The sequence below is a fragment of the Arachis hypogaea genome, chromosome 3 (assembly GCF_003086295.3).
Source record: "Arachis hypogaea cultivar Tifrunner chromosome 3, arahy.Tifrunner.gnm2.J5K5, whole genome shotgun sequence".
Classification (NCBI taxonomy): Eukaryota; Viridiplantae; Streptophyta; class Magnoliopsida; order Fabales; family Fabaceae; genus Arachis; species Arachis hypogaea.
The window spans coordinates 42,046,242-42,059,703 of record NC_092038.1 but is presented as its reverse complement, the minus strand read 5'-3'; positions in this window follow the sequence as shown (position 1 = coordinate 42,059,703).

The following is a 13,462-nucleotide window of genomic DNA, read 5'->3' as shown; positions in this document are numbered from 1 at the left end:
AATCTCCTCTTAAAAATTGGACTTCACCATCCATGAGGATTCCCTCGAATTCATCACTTTCCAAACCAAACTCAAATCCAACTCCATTCAACAATTATCAATACGACAATTTCTTCAATAATTAACTCATCATATTACCATTTAATAAGTAATGCTAATTTAATCACCTTTTATAGCCACAACTCAACCAATTCATCATAATCACACAAAATTAGAATTTCAACAACTCTATCAAAATCAGAAAACCAATATCAATCACAAAACCAATATCAATCACAGCTTCAATTCAAACTCATCATTCAGTCATTCCAAGCAATCATAAATTATTTGTAAATATCCACTAGACTTCCGTGGTATTCATAATTTAAAACAGTTAATTTTAAAATAAAACCCCCTACCTTCGTATGAAATCAAAATTATCGAAAGCTCTGAAGAAGCTTTCTGACCGAGCTGTTGAAGGAGAAAACGTCAGAAATTGTCTATGCTTTCTAGAATTCCAGTTAGCCAAACTCAAGGAAAAGAGGAACTACGTTACTGTTAACTTTTATCAAACAAAAATAACACTAACATATAAAGAATGAGGATACGAAAACTTTTATCGAATTAGATTTTTTATTGGAATTACGGATCTCAAGAAATCGAAAGTGAAATGTTAGAAGGAGTTGCGGTTTCCTCCCTCACCCACGGTCCCTCTTTCTTCCTTTTCTTTTCTTATGGTTTCGGTTAAAAGGAAGTGAAGTCAATTAAAGGCTAGATAGTAATGGATATTGATTTGTGGTGGTAAGCTAAACATTGATAAATGTCATGTATATATGTATATGGATATATACTTTCAAGACACGTTTCATTTCTTCGTTACTTCCCTTAATGGAACCGCTGATGATAATGGCCAGGTGATAATAATAATAATTGGATTATGTGTCCTCATTATATATATATGCACATGCATATAAAAATTCACATTTAACTTTCTTTTTTCTTTTCTTTGTTCCATTTTAACTAGTTGCATAAAACCAAATAATAATAATAACAATAATAATAATAATAATAATAATAATAATAATAATAATAAGTCTTTTATTTATTTATTTTTTTAAAATATTTTATTATAATAAAAATAATTTAAAAATTCTAATAAATTTTAAGCTTAAAATATCATAAAGTTTTATTTAATTACTTTTAGTGGAATAATAATTTTTTTAAATAAAATAATAAATCATGAATAACTTATTGTTTAATCTTTTTCGAAAATTCGGGGTGTTATATGCTTGTTCTTATTGGTGTGGATAGTTTAACTAGAGCTTTGAAATTGGTTGTTACTATCTTTAGTATTTTTGTATGGAAAAATACTATTCTTGTTGGTTGAAAGTTGATCATCATTTATTAACCACATGAACGTTTTTCGGTTCGGTGGCCTTTGTGATTTTGGTTCTGTGCATGAACGTTTTTCGATTTAGTGAACTTTCTGATTTTGGTTCTATGCGGTAGCGTTTGTTTGCAAAGACTGGAACTGAGACTGAAAGACAGAGACTCAGTATTATGTTTGTTGAGCTAGAGACTGGAACTTAAATTTCTGTCTCTGTCTTCTAAATTTCAGTATTCCAGTACCTTCAAAAAGTAGGGACACTGGAGACAGAAAATTTTAAAGACGGAGACAGTAATTTCAATTATAATTTGTACCTAAATTACCCCCATTCTAATTCAATAATTCCAAAATTACCCTTTTCTAAATCAGGGCTTCTTCAAAATTACTCCATCTTCTTATTCTTCTTCAGAACAGCCACGCAGCCTTTGAAGCACCATCTGAAGAACAGCCGCTGCCTCACCGCGCTGCTGGTCTCGCCACCGCTAGGTAAGTGGTTTGCCGCTTGCAAGTTCATGTTCGTGGTTCCCATCTTCTCATCTCCCCTCTTTCACCTTCACAGGAAAGTCAAAGAACGAAGCTGCCGCCTCTCCCCGGTTGCTGTCGACGTCAACCATCAACTCCTCGTCCTTAGTGCTCTGACCCAGGTTAGTCATATACAAAAGTTGTTTAATTTACTGATTCCTTTCATCTTTTCCGTCATACCCTAATCCATGGATTTGTTCATTTCATCTTTTCCGTCATGCCCTAATTTGTGAAAGTTTCTTTGATGAGAACGAAAGCCAAACTAACTAACCCATTTATTTCAACTTTATAATAACATGAGTTTATGATGTTTACCTCCTATTTTTGTCTCGTAAGAACTAATTACTGAACAATCTGGGTTCAATTGTGAAGTTTGGTCACTTTGATAGCAGGGTCAGTGATTAAGTTTGGCCATTGTAATAAGTTTCAATGTCTTTGTTTGGTTTGTCAATTGCATCTTCAAACCTCAATAAGTGCAGCTTTATAACAGCATGCTTGTTTATATGTTAGAACTATTGTTAGGTAGGCTACAATTATTAACATATCTATTTGAGGGGTATTCTCTAAACTAGTAAGTGAAATTGTTGAATGTACATGATATCATATAAATATGCTTGATACAGTGTAGCTGATAATGACAGCACAATTATTTTTGTCAAGTGTGAATCATTTCACATTTTAATTACCGATTCTTCTTTGTTGCCTCTTGAAAGACTATGATTTGCTTAAAGTACCTGAAAAAGTCACTTTCAGTTTGTGAAATGAGAGAGGAAACTTAATTAAAACAAGGGTGAAGCTTAACAGGAGTATCAAAATCTGCATAGAGATGGTTGAAATTTATCTATTTATCAGTAACTATAATTGCTTTTATGCTTTTTTGCACAATGTATTGAATCATTTTTCCCCTGTATCGTATTGCATATAAAGCTTATGGATGGGTGATTTATTGAAAAAATTTTCATGGCATGAGATAACAGAACATCCCATTTAGATGTATGCTCTTTGCAAAATCCTCAAGTTTACTAATACTCCTTAGATGTTGAACACAAGATTGGATTTTATGCTAAAATTTGGTTTGATGATTACTTGAACAGATCAAGAAAAAAAATAGCACACACTCACCTAGTCTATATATTAGTTTAAGCCGATACATGTTGATGGGGGAGTTTAAATCAGCTTTTTACTTTTTTTTTAATGTTGTTTGGGATTTTCTTACTGCTTAATTTGTGTTTCCCATTTTGAATAAAGTTTTTTCTTTCCCCCCTTCTTGTTTTTCCCTTTCCGCAGTGTGTAATAACTATATTATCTCTATCTAACGTAATGAATAGTGCTGAGTACTACCCAAAATAAATGAATAAAGATTGAATAGTGCAGAATAATAATAATTTACTTGCTTTGGAAACATCTACAAACTTTTCATCTCACACTTGCTAAACACAATTGTAGTAACTAAAAAGGATACAATAGCAACTTGAAAGCATGCAACTTGAAAGTATAAACGTAAAGGAAATTTAGTTCATACTCTTGTTAACTACAAGCTCCAGTTTCTAGATTTTAGACAACAAGCAGTAGACTTCATCCATCCATCCTTGGCTGCACTAACACTAATGCATGGTAGGAATTTCTGTTTCTTGATTTTGACTCAAAACACCCTCTTCAAGTACTTTCATATAAATTTTTTATTGTGTTTATATTGTTTTTCCTGTTTTGATTTATAGTTGAAACTTAATTAAAATTAAGAAGTAAATAGAATTAGATATCTTTTTATTGCAGCTTTTTATTCTTGTTTGTGGTTCTAAGATGATAAAGCAGATTTTGCATGAAGAAGTGTTAGATTAATTTGAATGTTTATGCGTTTTTTAATTTAATGACTTTGTTAGGAAGAAATGGAGCGGTCGGAAATTATTAAGCGATGCGTGTATTTTTATGAAGAGATGAGATCCAAGAATGAAGATTTGATGTTGTTCTTTGTGCTTACGCTATTTGTTTACTTTAGGGATAGAACTAGTGGCCAACTGTCGTTAGGCGGAAGAATGAATAGTAGAATTAGACGTGAGGCTTTAGAGCGTATTGTTGGTGAGGGTGATAGGAATTGTATTTGGGAGTTGAGAATGAACACAAATGCCTTTGCTAATTTATGTGAGTTGCTCGAAGTTCAAGGAGGACTTAATGAAGATGGTCATGTAAGCCTGCCGGAGTAGGTTGCAACTTTTTTAATTATCTTAGCGCATCACAAAAAAAATCGTAGTCTGCAAGTTAGATTTTGTAGGTCCGGCGAGACAGTTAGTAAGTATTTTAATAAAGTTTTGAAGGCTGTAATACGTATTCAAAGCATTTTGTTTGCCAAGGCTACACCAGTTGAAGAGGATTGTCTTGACCCCACATGGAGAAGGTTTAAGGTAGAGCTTATTCGATGTTGTGTCTGATTCATTTTTGTCTGAAGGATTCTATATCTGAGTATCATAACTTTCTATGGATGATAGGGTTGCTTGGGAGCATTAGATGGAACTTATATAGAGGTGACAGTCCCCGAGTCTGAGAAGGCAAAATACCGAACAAGAAAGGGTAAAATCTGCACCAATGTCTTAGGAGTGTGTAACCGGGAGATGGGTTTTGTTTATGTACTCAGTGGATGGGAGGGATCGGCATCTGATTCGCGGGTACTTCGGGATGCAATAACTCATCGTAATAGTCTTAAGATACCCCACGGTAATTATGTCATCTTTAGATATAAGCCTGTACATATAGCTTGAGTTCACAGTAGTTAAGCTTATGTTGTTTGTATTACTTGTCTGTAGGTAATTACTATTTAGTTGATGCTGGTTACACAAATGGTCCGGATTTTCTAGCACCATATAGAGGAACTCGATATCATGTTAGAGAGTGGGCCCAAGGAGCACGTGCACCGCGCAATCACCAAGAATATTTTAATAGGGTTCATTCTTCCGCTAGGAATATCATTGAGCGATGCTTTGGTTTGCTGAAGAAGAGGTGGTCCATCTTAAGAAGCCCTAGCTTTTACCCTCTAAAGACACAATCTCAGATAATTATTGCTTGTTGTTTGCTTCAAAATTTCATTCGAAAGAGTATGGGTATGGATCCGGAGGAGGAAGGTAGCATATTGGATGAATTTATGCCTGATGGAGATGAAGCACAGGATGGAATGATTGATGTAGTTGAAAACACGAACGAGTGGACTCACTGGCGTGACAACATAGCAACTGAGATGTATGAAGAGTGGCATATAGGGCTTATGGAGTAGTGCTGTATTTGCAGTGTAATGACATTGTTATCAATTGAGTATTGTTGTAATGGCACAATTTTAATTTGTATCACTTGTTGAGACGAGAAACATTGTAATGGCACTTCTTTGTTTGTAATGGCAACTAAGTATTCGTGGTTCAATTTTTAATATTTGTACTTGCTTATGGCGTGAATTGTAGGCTGTGGATAAATTGGAGTCTCTTGTGTTATTGTTTGCTATTTTATTATTTTTAGCTACATTATGTTAATTGATTTTCAGATTCTTAATTCATGTACACAGAAATGATTGTTGCACAATGTTGATTATCTTAATTTGTGTAGGTAAAAATGGAGAACAAACGCATGTGGAGTGATGAAGAGACTAATGCTTTTGTTGGCTTCATGGAGGAGTTTGTGGTAGATGGTCAGAGGACCGACTGTGGGCAATTCAAACCAGATACATTCGAGAAACTGGCTCTGAAGATGCTGGAGGCCTTCCCCGGTTGTACCCTGAATGCGAAGCATTGCAAGAATAAGCACAAGTGGTTGAAGGAGAAGTATCAGTACGCCGCTGACATGCTTGGATGCAGTGGGTTCGGGTGGAATAATGAGAAACAATGTGTCGAGGTTGATTCAAAAGACGTCCTTGATGCATGGTTGAAGGTGAGTGTGATTCATGCTTGGTAAAATAGAACAGTAGATTTGTTCTTGCTTCTTTTCTAAATTAGTTCTTGTTTTTAATCTTTTTTGTGTTGTTCTAATAATTTTGTTCTTCGTTGTTTTGATGGTTGAAGATTTAAATTAATTTTACATAATCTGCTTTACGGTGTGTTGATGTATTATAACTTCAATGGTTATTACCAATGCCATAATATCAATAAGTATATTGGATTTATAGATTAGCCACTCAGAAGCAGCCTCAATAGAGGAGAAAGACCCATTGAACAACAAGGTCCCTGAACCCTAATTATTTAGATAGTTAGATTAGTATTGTTGCCTCATTCCATAGACACCATAGATTACACACAGAAATTTAATGTTGCTTACGAATTTATGCTGATGCCATGTATTGGACGCCAAGTATGAAATAGGTTTCTGTTTGTTTTGCCTGTAATAATAGTATTAACATGGCAGCTCAGTTTGAGTTAATTATATTTTTTTTCTGCTGTGTTTGGAATTTTGGTTCTTAAATTTAGTTCTTAAATTAGGTGTTAGCTTGAAAGGTAGATGGGGGACATGGTTATAGTTAATAATTAATTAACTAACTCTGAATGAACATGGTAGTGGCACTTCTAATGTTCCTATTTTATTGGAATCTAAACTTGGTAAATCTCTCTCGCACTTCTAATATTCCTATTTTTGTATCAATAGACCTTTGTGTTCGCTTTGTTGTTGCTGAATTTATTATATTTAAATAAAAGACATTTGTGTTTTGCTTTGTTATTGCTGAATTTATTATCATGTTGTCTGATTTTGTTTCTGATTTTGTGAAATTGTACTTGTTATTTTTCATCTGGTGGTTGGTGGACTTTCCTATTTCTGTGATGTTAGAGGCGATAGAAACAAGTTGCTATCCTCTCTTCTACCATGAGTTAAACATTCCAAAAATCATAAAAAGTCCTCTTTAATATTGGCAGTGGCCTCTCCTAATTTTCAATGATTTTCTTGCTCACCATAATTGCTACAATAAGGTATAAAACAAACCTTTTTCTTAGCTTAGAGTTTTCTCAATATGCCCATTATCCATTCTTTCAATTCCTAGCTATTTGAAGTTTTTGATCTTAGAGGAAAGGGTGATGAAAACTAGAATTTCCTTGTGAACTAACACTCTCTTAAGATATACTTTCCTTTTATGAACTTCATTAATGTAACTAGTTGTACAGCAGGAACCTCATTAATTTTTGTTAAATCGGGTTTAAATTTTTACAGGCACATCCAACGAAGTTCTACAGTCCTGGCAAGCCATTTCCTCTTGTCCACCGGCTAGAGGGTATATTTGGTAGGGATAGAGCCACGGGAGCAGCAGCAGTTAGTGGCTTTGATGCGGAAGAACAGGTTAACGAAGAGACGGAAGACACTACAATTGGATTTGATGACTCTGAGATGTCTCCACAACCAGAATTAGACGGAGGCCCAGCAATGCAAGGACAAGCATCACATTCTGAAGCTGGTACGAGTGCAGGAAGCACAAGGCGATATGGGAGGAAGAGAAAGCAAGCTGACGTTTTGGAGAGGATGGCTGACCATATCCAGCAATCTTCGGCTGACCAAAGGAAGAATGCCCAACTAATTGCTGATGCCATTGTTGGTGTGAATGAGAAGTTTAAGGTTGGTGAGAAGCTCGCACAGCTTGGGTTCGGTGATGAGGAGGTGGTGAGGGCGATTTTGAAGTTTGCTGAGAGTCTTAATGTGTATGCACACTTCTGGGGTTTGACAGATTCACAGATGATTGACCTTGTGCGTTCCATTATATGAAGTTGACTATTGGCTAAGGGTATTAGGCTTGGCTTATGGTATTAAGTTTTTTACTATAGGGTTTTAGTATTTTGTGAGATGGTTATATTTTGTGTTATGGTTTAATGTACAAACTTATGCTTAGTATACATTTGGATAGATATTTTGGTAATGCCTTTACTTTGGTATGTATTTAATAGGTGTAGGTTCTTAGTACAATCTTTTTGAACTTGTGGTATGGCCTTTGCTGTGGTCGTTTGAGCAGGAATTGTTGGTTAAGTACAATGTTTATGGTCATGATCATGTTAATGAAAATTATGATAATTTTAGGTCATCAACTGTCCTATTCTGGTTGATTATCAATATGCTTTTTCAACTTGTAAAAAGATTATTTTCCTGCATTAACTGGAAGCATTAGATTTGTGTTTTTGAGTCTTATAGAAATTTTGGTGAAACATTACTGTTTATACTGGTTTTATTGAAGTATCTACATGAAGAAGTGGGAAAAGATGCACATAGTTGCTAAATTCAGAACACAAGTAACATATTCTATTAAACAGATCTCAAATTACACAAGCATTCATAGCTGTCTTGATATTCCTTTTGAGCAATACTGACCTTACATTGTTGTACATCAAACACTTTTGTAAGATTCCTCACTACAACATAAGACATCATATATACATGCTTGCACACGAGGGGAAACAACAATAAACAAGTAGTTTATTTCATATCTTTACAACTAGAACTGAGAAAGTAGCCGTTATTATTTAGGGTGTATACAGTTAAATTGTGATCAATTTTCATGATGGACTTTTAATTTTGGTTGAATTTCTTGATAGCTGCACCCAAACCAAAACTTGGAAAGAACAATTTCCCGCATAAATTGATCACGTGCTGCACAAATAAAACAAAAAGCAGTTAAGGCATGTGGTGACTTCGTATACAATGTTGACATTAGTGGTAAGACAGTTAACAATCATAACAATCACAAATTTATAAATAAATTTATAAATATAACTATCAGAAATTCACAAATCAGCAATTAACAAGTACAAGTAAGGTAAAAAAAATTTATATGCTACGCAATTGATGAAGCACAAATCACCAATTTTAAGCAAAGCATGACAAAGAATAAAGGGATAACCTACAACATCCATGGAACCAATAACAAAGAAAAAGAAAAAAAAAAGAAAAGAAAGGTTCAGACAATGAAAAAGAAAAAGAAGAGAGAGCAAAGCAGAAGACGACGATGAAAAAGAACAAAGGCTCAGAATAACCTAAAAAACTATCACAAATACAAATCCAAAATATAAACTACCTTATTTGGCATAACCAACAAGGAGTCTCCCTCATGAACAGTACCAGATTCCACTTTTTCCATAACAACAGTTCCCATGTCTTTGAATTTGTCAATTATAGGCATCCTGTGCCAATAAGAAATTCTCCTTTATTAGAACAAACTAAGTAAAATTATTATATTTGACATTTGAGAGAGAAAGTGAAGCAATACAACACAATGTTAGGCCATAGATTACCTAAAGGGGCATTTGGGGTCTCGCTCAGGAACTTCAACATCGTCAAGTGCTTCAAATAAGCATGGGCCATTCCACCATGGGCAGATTTTTTTATCCACTCTTGTCTTCATATTTGTACCGACCAAACCAGATATTGGTAGAAAAATGACATCTGGTAAAAGATACAGACTTAGTAGAGGAATTTCACTTATGCCACCCATTAAACAAGATAAAATGAGAAAATACATAGGAAATTATTTGAAAATACATAGCACTTCCACTTTCATATATGAAACTTCCCCAAACCTACTCCAAACAAATGGTGACTTACCAACGAGCAATACCAAATACAATGGCACCAATAACAAAGAAACCAAATAACCAAGCAAACTGCGGGCATTCTAAATTGGCTGAGTACATGATATAGTAGTTACAAAGTTTTGGATATCACAGGCAGTGAGGCAATGAGGAGAAATTGAAGAATAATGCAACATTTTTACAAACAAGATAAGCTTTTCTTGAAAACAAACAAAAAATAGAACAGAATAGAAAGAAAGCAAAAAGCCAGAACACTTTGCTCATACATTCATATGCTTCACAAAATTAAGAAGCAAATAAGGTAAGTTGAAAGAAGATACCAAGTCCGTTGACAGAGAAACCGTGGAGACCAAAGGAACAACTCCGAGACTGTGGTGACGCAAACCCAGGAGCCCGCAGACGGCAGCAACTTTACAAACCATGAAGAGCAACTGGCGCCACGAAGAAGAACTGCTGGAGAATTGGAGAGGCATCGTCGTCGTTGGACCCGTGGAGGTGCTACCGGCGGCGGGTCAGAATCCGGGATTCATTCACGGGAGAAGAAAGGAGATAGGGTAGAAGAGATGAGAAAGGGGGTTAGGGTTCCATGCTGAGTAAAATGACATTTGATTTGGGGGTAGGGTTATTAGTTAAAATTAAGGGTATTTTCGTAATTTTTAATATTTAGTCTCTAGTTTTATTTTAAACCAAACAAGATACTGAGACATAACTCAGTTCTGTACATTTTCACACCAAACATAATACTAGTACTTATTTTTATTTCTGTCTCTTGGTCTCTGTCTCTCTGTCTCTGTCTCTGGGTCTCTGTCTCGCAAACAAACGCTACCTGCATGAATGAGTTTCGATTCGGTGGCTTGTGACATTTTAATTAACTTGATTAAGATATACATGCTTGTACTTGTTGATGTATTGAATGAAGTATTGACCAAAATTCATGAAATTTGAAAAACTTTTCTTTTGGAAGATGTTGATTTAATTAAGATATACGTGCTTGTTCTTATTTGTGTGGATAGTTTAACTAGAGCTTTGAAATTGATTGTTACTATCTTCAGTACTTCTTTTGCATGGAGGAATACTATTCTTGTTGATTGAAAGTTGATCATCATTTATTAACCACATGAACGTTTTTCGGCTCGGTGGCCTTTGTGATTTTAGTTTTGTGCATGAATGAGTTTAGGTTCGGTGACTTGTGGCATTTTAATTGAATTGATTAAGATATACATGTTTGTGCTTGTTGATTTATTCAACGAAGTATTGACCAAAATTTTTCATTACAGTAAAACAGAACAAGACAATAGCAACAATGAAGGAGAAGCCGCACTATAACATAAGCATATTAAATATATTTATCCGCTTTCATTCGAATAATATCTATTTTATATTATAAATATATCCTCACATTCTGTTTCAAAACTTGCAGAAAACTCATTATTGCAGATGCCAAACAAAGGCAATAGCAACAGTGTACAATGATATGAGTCAAGAAAAGAAAGATATCATGGAAGAAATGGGATTTGGTGCCCGACAAATATCCCAGAAATGAATGTCTCTAATACCCTGTTGAAAGAATTGCTTGATCGCTTTGATAAAGAGAAAGGATGCCTGAAAATTCTCTAGAAAAAATATACATAACTCTTCGGAAAGTAGCAGCTGCCCTGGGCATAACCAACGGAGGTAATACACTTTTCACTTACTGCTTATTTTCAGTTCATTGGTGGCTAGAAAATTGAATTGACCATTTTTGACTGATTTTTGCTATTAAAATATTATAGAGAATCGTTTTCCTGATAAGGTTGATTACAACAGCCTGAATTCAGCAGACAAGAAATGTGCTGGATATGAGTGTAGAAGGGGAGGAGAACCGGAAAAAATTCAAGAGAACTTTTATTGTCTTCATACAAAAGTGGTTCTTGCTCCCCACAATAGTAAGTGTGACCTTCCCAATCCATAAGCCACTGATATTTCATGTGGACAACATTCGAGAATGGGATTGGAAAAAATATGTGCTCAACTTCTTGATAAAAGGAGTTGAAAACAAGAGAAAGGGGAAGAAATAGTCTGTTGATGGCTGTATTTTTGTATTAATATTGATATACTTTCACGAAACCAAGTTCTCCCGTCCGTTTGCACCTGATGCTCCCCCTGCACCATGGGTGGCCCATTGGACAAGGCAAATGATGCTTGAACTGATTTCATCCGAAGCAACAGAACCATTGGTAAATACTCTACTAAAATTCCCCCAAAATTTTGCTTTCAAATGCTTTTAAAATACTCTACTATCTAAATAAACTTCTGTTTTAGGTTATAATTAATTTATTTGTCCTACTTGCAATTTTTAGTTTGTTCATTTGAATGTTTCTACATTAAGAAATATTTTTTTGATGATTAAATAGTTGTCATGTACTATTCACCATATGAATATTTTTCGGTTCGGTGGGATTGCTTCATTTGGTTCACTGTATTGTTAATGTGTTTTCTTGATGATTAAATAATTGAGTCATTGTTTCTGTTGTAGGGATTTCTGTACAGAAAGGAAAAAAAGAAAGAAAAAACAAAAACAAGTAACTTGGACAAGAAAGAAAATAAAAAAGAAAATTGTTGAGATGGATTCTTCTTCGGAAGAGGAAAGATTTTCTGAATCTGAATCTGAAAACCAGTCAGTTTAATTTTCATATTAATTTCATTTAACTTGTATTTTCTTAAATTTGTTCTTATGCGCTTGTTCTTATGTATTGCAGAGAAGAAGAAATAAAAAAATCCGGAACAAAGAAAAGAAAACAACCACCGAAGGTGGTTAAAAAACAAACAAAAAAAACAAAGCCTGTGCCGATAGATTCAGAGAGCGCAAGCGAATCTGAAAGCCAGTACGTATTGCATAATTTCTGTGAGACATTTTGTTGATTACATATGTATCACGTTTTGTTCAGCAAATGAATTAGTTTTGGTTCGGTGAGCTTCTAATTTTTGTTTTAGTAATTTAATTTAGTTCGGTTCGGTGGTGTCTGTCAGTTTGGTTGACTTCATTGTTAGTGTCTTGTCTTCGGTATAAATTTGATGTGTTTGTCTGTATTCTAGAGAAAATGAAATTGAGAAAACACCCGTAATAAAAAGAAAATAACTGCAAAGGGTGGCAAAAACACAAGCCCAATCTGACAAGGAGTAAATTTCTCGAATCATATTTTCTTTATTGATACTTACGTTCTAGGTTCCTTAATACTTATTTTATGAACTTTCAGAACTGAACAGCAAAAGACAATGCTGCGGAAAGAAGAAAACGAGCATTGAAGATGATAAGAGAAAAGAGATCAAAGAAAAGAAATGATGAAGCTCAGTCAGCAAACATTGCTCTGGATCATTTTGACTCTCCAAAGGTACAAAATGAATTTTCTGAGACGTAAGATTCAATTTATTATTCCCGAGTTCTTTTCTTTCTTTGCTTACTTTTGCTAGAACCTTTTCTAATTCCTCTATATTCAATTACTAATATTTATTTATCTTGCTTAGAGTGCCGACTGTAAATCTGGATAGCGAGTAACTCTTACAGACTCAAGGAAGCTCTACAGCTTCTGTAAATGCCGCGAGCAATACTAGGTAAATTGGTTCACTGCATATTCTACTTTCTGTTCTGTGGTTGCCCAAAAATGAATTTAATGTGTTTCTAGACCTTTGCTTTTAATCTTGGTTTCTAATTTTAATTTGTTATCTATGTTTTAGGAAAATAACCCTAGAAAGCACGGTAAAATATTTAAAAAAAAAAGAAAATCTTCCCGAGAAAGACTTTTAAAACTCCACTAGTGTAAGTTAAAAATATTTATGTTACTCTTTTAGATTTAGGTAATAATTTTTATTTAATTAATCACAAGGTAAATGTGTTTAAATGTCACTAGAGTTACACCTGATTCTGAGCTACAAATCGTTGAGTTTCGACAAGAAACTCGTTCTCAACCTTTAGAAGTGTGAGTTTTTCAATGTGCAAATTCCTATTTTTCAAAATAAATTCTAGTTATTCAACATTAACTTTATCCTTGTTTACATTCCTTAG